At 44.5% G+C, this 9,599-nt stretch overlaps 1 long non-coding RNA gene across 1 annotated transcript; it reads left to right on the top strand.

Annotated features, from left to right (window-relative positions):
- Positions 1 to 318: 318 nt before the first annotated feature.
- LOC123130492 (uncharacterized) lies at positions 319 to 3,536 on the top strand. Its single transcript, XR_006463844.1, has 3 exons — positions 319 to 2,067; positions 2,504 to 2,747; positions 3,287 to 3,536. It is a non-coding gene; the product is annotated as an uncharacterized lncRNA (long non-coding RNA).
- The last annotated feature ends 6,063 nt before the right edge of the window (positions 3,537 to 9,599 follow it).

The raw sequence follows: 9,599 nt of genomic DNA, 5'->3' as shown, positions 1-9,599 counted from the left end.
CTTTTCCCCTGTCGGTGTGGGCCAGGCGTGCTTTTCCCTAGCGCCGGAGCCCCCAACGGCTCCCCAGCGCGCCGGGTTCGGCCTGTGACCGCCGGGCAGAAAAAAGGTCCGAACCGGCGATTTTTGGCGTCCTGGGGGTGCGACTGGGCCATTTTTTCGGCGCCGGCGCCGAAAAAGTGGCCTGGGGGGCCTGTTGAGGGCGCGGCTGGAGATGCCCTAACCTCCCTGCCCCCACCTCTACCTCCCCCGTCCAAATATCCCGCAACGAAGCAGAAAAAAGAACCCAAATCTTATCTCCCCTCCAACCCTCTCCCCGGATTCATCTCTCTCTCTCACGCGAGCTCTGCCATAACACCATCGCCGCCGCCTCCGATTCCAGGAAGATTCAGCACTCCCCTTCACCACCGCTCATCGGCTCATCTCCCCTTCATTGCTCTCCTTTGATCTGCCATCATCGCGGTGTCCTGCAGACCTCTGCGAGCCCCCGGAGAAACCCTAGGCACCACGGGTCATTGTCACAGCTGCTTCCCTCGACCCAATAACCCAATGTCTCCACGCGCGGCTACTGGTTAGTCTCGATGGTGCTGCTCCACCTTGCCTACCTCGACTCTGATGTTGATATGGTTCAGTAAGGCACTTCCGCACACTTCCCCTATGCTCTTACCCTCTGTGGTACTTTGTGTGGCATAGCTATTCTTTGTCGAACATTACGACAATGATTAACACTATCTCACTCACCTGATCCACCTTTGTGGGTGCTGGCTTGCACCAGCAGTCACGACCAGTGGCAGAGCTACGAAGAAAAGGCTGGGGGAGCCAAGCTACATGGCAACACAATTTTTTTAATTGTAGATTGTAAACATCATGATTTCAATGTATTAATTTATGCTAGGGAGAAGAAATTTCGGGAAAATCAAAAGTATTTCCTAAGAAAATTTAGGGGAACTCGTTTGGGAATAATTCAAAGATATTTGACTCTGCAGCTTGCAGAGATTCAGGCTGATTCAGGTACTAAACAAATTCTGAGATGAACACAGTTTGCATGGACTCAAAGAAATGGGGGAAGGACCTGACCAACTAGGTAGTTGCCTCACCGGCTGGCCATTGCTAGCTGCGGGTTGTGGCCTCATTAGTCCGCGACTGATATGTGTGTTGCCGTGGTGGTCGGTGGCCGGCGGCTATGAGTCTGCGGCTGTATTTGGAAAGTAGCAACGCACGTGCGACCTGAGCCAGTTTCAGTGGGCAGCTGCTTGTTGTACTGCTGTGTCAGAGGCGTTGTGGGTTGGGCTAGTATAAATTTATTTTTCTGTTCCAGCGTTGGGCGGGCCACGGCCCAATCGGCCTTGCCGTGGCTCCGCAAGTGGTCACAACACTCTATGGTCTATCCCTCTGTGCTCCATGGGCAGAGACAGGGAGGGGCGAGCAGGGGCTGGAGACCCCTGCTAGTCGCTCGACCCCCGTCAACAAATTTCAGTAGGTACTTAGACCGTATGTACACGCTAATGGCTGTCTAATCGCATCTAATTACTCGTTAGCCTATATGTTACTGAACTAGCACCAAATTAGAGAATCCCAACCAGGAGGCACTAGCCCATGAATGGTCATGGTTGGCTTATTGTGATCGACGAATCAATCAGATCGTGACCTGCGCATATGCATTTTCTGCATGTTCAGCACTCGGTCGTCATCATCCGAGTTATGAGATCATAGCAGCAGCTATTGCTAGCGGTCTAGCGCTTGAGAACTTGGTGGAGCATCGCAACATTGGTCTTAACACAGTGTGTTTGCTGTGTGTCATCGTCCACGAGACATTAATCCTCGGAGTCTTCGAACCTGGCGGGACAACTCATGTGAGTCAATTCTAAACTTAAGGTATATCATTACGAATTTATATTGTTGTTAGACATTTAAAGGTTGTTGGTTGGTGTTTTTGTCAGATCTACTTAAATGTGCGTGCAAGTGCTTATGGATTGAATCCATTATTCTGTACATGACCAAACTTTCTTGCATATTCATCTTTGGGAGAAAGTTCAGGGTATACACAGCGAGCTACTTATGCAGAGAGAGGTACGACTGCATGAATCCTATTGGCTTGTACTGTTGTAAGTGATTTAAGTGACATAATCTGCAATGTAACTGAAAAACTCATGCTGATTTTTTTATGTATTCACTATTCAGATTAGTATTATTGTCAAGCATCTATATAAATCAAAATCACTAGAAAACACACTTGTTAACATTAAATAGAGCTTCCTGATTTGGCTTTGTGTGAGTTAGTTTTTCTCAACTTCAAGTACGTCTGCAAAATTTTAAATCTCTGCATTTATATGTACTGTTTTGGGAACTACAGATCTGTGTTTGCAATGAAGCATACTCTATTTGTCACACATATTTTTGGGGCATGTAGCTCACTGTATCTTCATTATATTGTTCGTAAGGTGTTCATTAAGTCAACTAACATATCGATGGTCTATTCATAAGGCTCTATTTTCTCTGTCTATAGAGTTCAGTGCTATGGTTGGGACTGTTGAGAAGTGTTCAAATGATGATATATCAGAATTCAGAGCTAATGACGTATGTTGGACGATGGAACGCTTATTCTGTTCCACCGCTTGCTTCGACTTGGGTGTTCAGAGAAGTAAAACTTCAACTAATGTGTTTAGCGAAGCACAATATTGTATCTGAAGTGAAACTTTCTCTATGATATGGAGGTGCGAGCATTAAACTAGCATGCAAATAAAGATAAGGTATGCTCATTTCTCTATTGCTTGGAATGGAACATGGTTGAGCAAACGTTTATTATTGATCATACTTTTTCAATATGAATGCTTATTATATTGCCTGTTTAGTTTGGGAAATCTAAACAAGAAAAATGCTCTTGCTACGTTCCAAAGTACGAACCTATAATATACAAAGAAAACTGAGGGTGTTGAACTGGAAATCGATTCTTCGTTTGATATGACCACCAAAACATAACTACTTTTTTTGGAACGAAGACGCTAGGCGCGTCCGGCTTTAAATTAATGAAGCCACACAGGAAGCATCCAAGGTTTGCACAACACAGACAACACATAACATAACATAACAGTCTCAAGAGGCTACAACAGCCACGCACATCACATCGAATATAGGAGTCTCAGGGGGGACCCGACCACCAAAACATAACTATTGGTCATATAGCAAGATTAATCATCATATGGCCTTCAACCTTTGTATGTTGCTCTTCGTATATTAACTTGATTTTCTTTGATGGTACCTTATGTTTCTCATTCCTTTGTTGTTGTAGATTGTCAAGATAAATCGATGATGCATGGCTCAGAAGTTGATTGCAAGATCGAGAAGGTGGCTATTACTAGATAGTTTTAGATTATGTTTTAGAATGTCATTTTCGGGTTAATGTTTCAAACATCATATTTTAGATGTCTGAGACGTTGATTGCAAGGTTGAGAATCATCCTACTACTAGATAGTTTCACATATTGTAATCTTTGTATTATGTTCTTTGTAAAGCAACCGAGTTGATTTAATATATATGACCTCTTCGATTACTATGTTTGTGTCTCCTATGCACTATCAGCATTGACATAATAGATAAGAATGTTGATATATAAAATACCATTAATTGTCCAAGCAATGTGACAATGCTTCTAGGCATTACAAGGCTCTTTTTTTGGGCCCGTCAGCAACGCATATTAAATGTTGTTACGCTCTAGCTCTTTACGTTGTTGGTTTCCAACACATATTCACGACGGTTACCAATGCATGTATATACGTTGTTCTAGACCTTTGCAACACCACCTACGGCAACACATATAAATCCGTTGGTGTAGACCTTGCCAACGCTTATATGGACATACGACAACACATCGATGCGTTGCTAAAGGGGGGTTCTTGTTGTAGTGCCTGGAGAATCCAGTGTTGTCCTAGGATATCCCGGAGTACCCGTGTGATAATCCTATGGTCCGCCACCCAGGCTCAAAGGGAACTGAGATATTTTCATGCTAGAAACTTCCGTGTGCAACCACAAGCTATTATGGGCTCTAGCATAGTTGAGTAAGTTGCGTGAAGCTCCCGAAGAGGTGGATCAGCAGGTAGAGGGATGTAGGTTTGGTATGGTCTGCCCGGAGTAAGGGGTTAATGCTTCTAAAAGACTGTGTCTCAGTCATCCATTTCTCAAACACCATGTAGTGCGGGAAATCCAACGGAGGAGATCGGGTCTTGTGGGGAAAAGTGCACAAAACTCTGCAGAGTGTATAAACTAATCATGGTTAGCTGTGTCCCCGGTTATGGACATCTTGAGTATCTAGTACTTGGAGTATCATAAGTATCTCATCACTCTAAATTAATATTGTTGGGTTGTTAATTACTTTAATTGGGATTGAGTTGGAGGAACCATCTCAATGATGTTTCAACTACCATGATAGTTAAATAAAATCTATTCCTTTGTTGTAGGGAAAATTTGGCTTTTTGCAAAACTGTAACCATAGAGCTTTCCACCAGCCAAATATGAATGTAGTGATAGCATTATTTTGTTCTTGCTGTATTGTGTTACTTTGCCAGCATATTCCATGTGCTGACCCGTTTTCGGGCTGCAACGTATTATGTTGCAGACTTTTCAGATGAGGAGTCAGGTTCGTTAGGTTGTTGCCGTGCAGCTCAGCTATGCCGTTGGAGTTGATGGATTCACTTTATCTTCCAAGCCTTCCGCTGTTATCGTATTAGATGGCTTTAAGCCATATTTATTGTAATAAGTTTTCTTTTGAGACATTCGATGTAATAAGTGTGTCATTCCTACTCTGTTATAAATCCTCGAGTATTGTGTGTGTCAGCATTACCGATCCAGGGATGACACTGAAGCACAGAGACTTGACTGTTTGAGGTCGGGTTGCTACAAGATGGTATTAGAGCACACGCTGAGTGTAGGACATGACCACTAAGCTAAAAGCCCTAGATCACTACTCTCTTCTCATTCTGACTCATCTCCATTTTCTACTCTTTAGGATGGCTGACGCAAGGAACAAGTTTGCACAACCGGATGAAGAAGCACCTTTTGGACGACACTTGAAGGAAGTCACTAGGTACCTGAACATTGGAATACCAAGCTTCACCGAGACTTACAACGCCACTTTACCAGAAGAGGAGCGATGGATGATTCAAGTTCAAGTTCCAGGAAGGACATTCATGCCAGTCACTAAGCCCATAGAGTTTTCCTTCATTGCACCAACCTGGAGTCTAGGAAAGAGTATGGAAGCTCACATCACCATGGGATGCATTGGAGAAGTTTATCATAAGGAGCTTAAGGATACTATCTATCAGATTTGTGGGTGCCGAGACGAGCACTGGGAGATGATCAGCACCAGGAAGGATAGATCAATTGCAGCTTTCATCCAGGAGTTAAACCAACATATCCGTCGCCAGGAGAACCAGATGTGCGCAGGAATGATAGATCTAAAGAAGGCGACGACAAGGATCACGGAACTGGAGGAAGAACTCAAGGCTTCTCGTGAAGATTATGAGGAGGAAATCGTCGTACTAGTGGAGAAGAATGACGATCTGGAAAGGAAGCTAGGAGTATTCCTGGGAGACCCCACACCAGGAGGAGAAGACGAAGAACCCAATGAGATTCGCCCGGAGGACTACATCATCATCGATGAGACCGACTCGGACCCCGACAATAGTGATGATGATTATGAAGACGAAGCTGGAGCAGACATCATGGAGTCTTCAACCGAAGAATATTTTTAGTAGACTACCACATCAGTAGTAGTATTCCACCTTGTAAATAGTATAGTCCAAGCACTTTTGTAATGATAGTTAGATCGATTGTATGCCATTGCTTGATTGATTGAGTGAAATGATTGTGTTTGTCTCATGTGCATATGGGTAGTGCTTTCTCATTAGACCCCATTCTATTCTAATCTCTCCCCTCTAAAACCCATCAGATGCCTCTGAGACGTGACCCCGGATTTACCTTCCCACCGGAGCTCACTCAGTTGATCCAGCAGCAGAATACCCTAATGCAGTTGTTAGTTCAGAACCAAGGCAACAACAACAACAACAATCCACCACCACCACCACCAGTTGATAACTTAGCCTGTTTTCTAAGGTTGCAGCCGCCGGTGTTTTCTAGTAGCACCGGGCCCATAGTAGCAGATGATTGGCTTCGTAGGATTGGAAGGGAGTTAACCACTGCAGGATGTACCGATACTAAGAAGGTGCGTTTTGCCGCACATCAGTTGGATGGACCAGCAGCCTCATGGTGGGAGAATTACACTGCCGCCTACCCTATAGCCACGGTGACATGGGATCAGTTTCAACAGGCTTTCCGTACAGCCCATGTCTCAACTGGAGCTATGAGTATGAAGAAGCGTGAGTTTCGCAACTTACGCCAGGGGAACCGTACTATAGCTCAGTACGAGGATGAGTTTAGCAAGTTATCTCGTTATGCCCCTGATAATGTGGCCACAGACGCCGCAAAGCAAGAGAAGTTTATGGAAGGGCTAAATGATGAGATGAGCATGCAGTTGATGGTGGCAACATTCAACAACTACCAGGAGTTGGTAGATAAGGCTCTTATGATTGAAGGGAAGCAGCAGCAGATTGAGAGCCGTAAGAGGAAGTATGGACAAGGAAGGTATAATTCAGGAGCTTAGCAGAAGCCTCGCCTAACCCCGAACTCGGGAGGACTTGTTCATAACCATGGAGGCCACACCCATAATGGAGGAAGTAACCATAACCATACTGGCCCAAGGAATGGGAATGGGAATGAGGCAAGCAGCAATCAGAACCGCTCCAATCTAGCCACACCCGCGAAGAGAGACCTAAGCCACATTATTTGTTTCAAGTGCGGGAAGACTGGACACTATGCCATGGAGTTCCCTGAAGCAAAGAATGGAAACGGCAATGGGAGCACTGGAAAGAAGCCCAATCCATTCAACAAAGGACAAGTGAACCACATCAATGTGGAGGAGGTTGAAGAGCAGCCAAACGCGGTTATTGGTAAGTTTTTGGTTAAGTCTTTTACCGCCCTTGTTCTTTTTGATACTGGTGCATCGCATTCATACATATCAAGGGAAAGATAAGTTTAAACTACCAACCCAAACCCTTAGGACCCATCTGTTAGTAAGTTAACCTGGAGCAGAGTATATGGCTAGTCGATGGTGCGACCAGATACCCTTAACCATTGGTAGCCATGTTTTCTCGTCTGACCTAATAATCTTGGAGTCACAAGGATTGGATGTGATATTAGGAATGGACTGGATGTCAAAGTATGGAGGAAGCATTGACTGTGTTAGTAAGTCAATTTGTCTCACCACCCCGTAGGGAAAAAGGATCAAGTATGTATCTAGGCATGTGCCAAGAAGTAGTCAAGTGAATACCCTCACGGGAGTTGTTCAGGAGGAAGTGCCTGTAGTCAAGGATTACCCGGATGTTTTTCCAGAAGAGTTACCAGGCATGCCACCCGATCGAGACATCGAGTTTTTGATAGAGTTATTGCCAGGCACCGGGCCTATATCGAAGAGACCATACCGGATGCCCACAAATGATCTTGAGGACATTAAGAAACAGATCAAGGAGTTATTGGAGAAAGGTTACATTCGACGGAGCTCATCACCATGGGGAGCCCCAGTGCTTTTGGTCGAGAAGAAGGATAAGTCCCTAAGGATGGTTGTTGATTATCGTGCGTTAAATGAAGTGACGACCAAGAACAAATACCCACTGTCGATGATCAATGATTTGTTCGACCAGCTGCAAGGAGTTAAGGTGTTTTCAAAGATCGATCTGCGATCTGGATATCACCAGCTGAAGATACGAGAGAAGGACATACCAAAGACAACATTCACCACATGGTAGAGTTTGTATGAATATGCGGTCATGTCGTTTGCACTGACTAACGCCCCTGCCTACTTCATGAGCATGATGAACAAAGTGTTCATGGAATATTTGGGTAAGTTCGTTGTGGTGTTCATTGATGATATAATGACATACTCGAAGAACGAGGAGGAGCACGAAGAGCATTTGCGCTTAGTTCTCGAGAAACTCAGGGAACATTAGTTGTATGCCAAGTTTGGCAAATGCGAGTTTTGGCTGAAGGAAGTTGGATTCCTTGGACATGTTATATCAGGAGAAGGTGTAGCAGTAGATCCGACCAAGGTTCGGTCAGTCACTGAATGGTTGGCACCCACTTTAGTTAGCGAGATCCGCAGTTTTCTTGGACTCGTGGGATACTATCGAAGATTCGTTGAGAATTTTCCAAAATTGCGAAGCCAATGATGGAGTTATTGAAGAAGGATACCATATTTAAATGGATAGAAGAATGAGAAGCAAGTTTTCAGGAGTTAAAGAAACGTTTGACTATAGCCCCAGTGTTGATTCTGCCGGATATACGCAAGGAGTTTCAAGTGTATTGTGATGCCTCTCGCTTAGGACTTGGAAGTGTGCTTATGCAGTACGGAAGAGTTGTTTCGTATGCCTCGCGACAACTAAAACCGCACGAAGTGAATTATGCCACACATGATTTGGAGTTGGCTTTTGTAGTGCATGCGTTGAAGACCTGGAGGCATTACCTTATTGGAAATCGTTGTGATGTGTACACGGATCATAAGAGTTTGAAGTACATTTTCACACAGAAGGAGCTGAACCTTAGGCAAAGGAGATGGTTGGAGCTTATAAAGGATTATGACATGAAGCTTCACTATCATCCAGGCAAGGCCAATGTCGTAGCAGATGCCTTGAGCTGGAAGAGTTATGCTAATACCCTAGTGAGCACAGGATTGCCAAAGGATTTAGCAGAGGATCTCAGGGAACTTCGATTGGAGATTGTTCCTAGAGGTTTTGTTGCAACAATGGAGGTACAATCTACATTGTTAGGAAAGATTCAAGAAGCTCAGAAGGATGACAAAGAGGTTGCTGACATAAAAGAGAGAATGAGCGAAGGAAAGGCCAAAGGTTTTCGTGAGGATGAGCACAACACCTTATGGTTCGTGGACCGTGTTTATGTGCCCAATAACACAGAGATCAGGAAGTTAATACTTCAGGAGGCTCATGACTCACCATACTCGATACACCCCGGAAACACCAAGATGTATTTGGATTTGAAGGAACGTTTATGGTGGATTGGTATGAAGAAGGATATTGCTGAGTATGTAGCCATATGTGATGTATGTCAGAGAGTGAAGGCTGAGCATCAGAAGCCAGCAGGATTGTTACAGCCTATGCCGATACCCGAGTGGAAGTGGGATAAACTTGGCATGGATTTTATCACCAGATTACCCAGGACCAAATCAGGATATGATTCTATATGGGTAGTAGTGGATCGCTTGACCAAAGTAGCTCACTTTATCCCAGTGAAAACCACCTATACAAGTGCAAAGTTGGCCAAGATATATATGACCAGGATCGTATGTCTGCATGGAGTTCCAAGGACCATCGTATCAGATAGAGGGACACAGTTTACTTCAAAGTTTTGGCATCAGCTACACCAAACTTTGGGGACAAGGTTGGAGTTCAGTACAGCATTCCACCCGCAGACGGATGGACAGACCGAGAGAGTCAACCAGATTCTCGAGGATATGTTGAGAGCATGTGCGCTAGACTATG

The sequence above is a fragment of the Triticum aestivum genome, chromosome 6A (genome assembly GCF_018294505.1).
Source record: "Triticum aestivum cultivar Chinese Spring chromosome 6A, IWGSC CS RefSeq v2.1, whole genome shotgun sequence".
NCBI lineage: Eukaryota > Viridiplantae > Streptophyta > Magnoliopsida > Poales > Poaceae > Triticum > Triticum aestivum.
The sequence above is the reverse complement of the archived record's forward strand: the minus strand, read 5'-3'. Positions and strand labels throughout refer to the sequence as shown.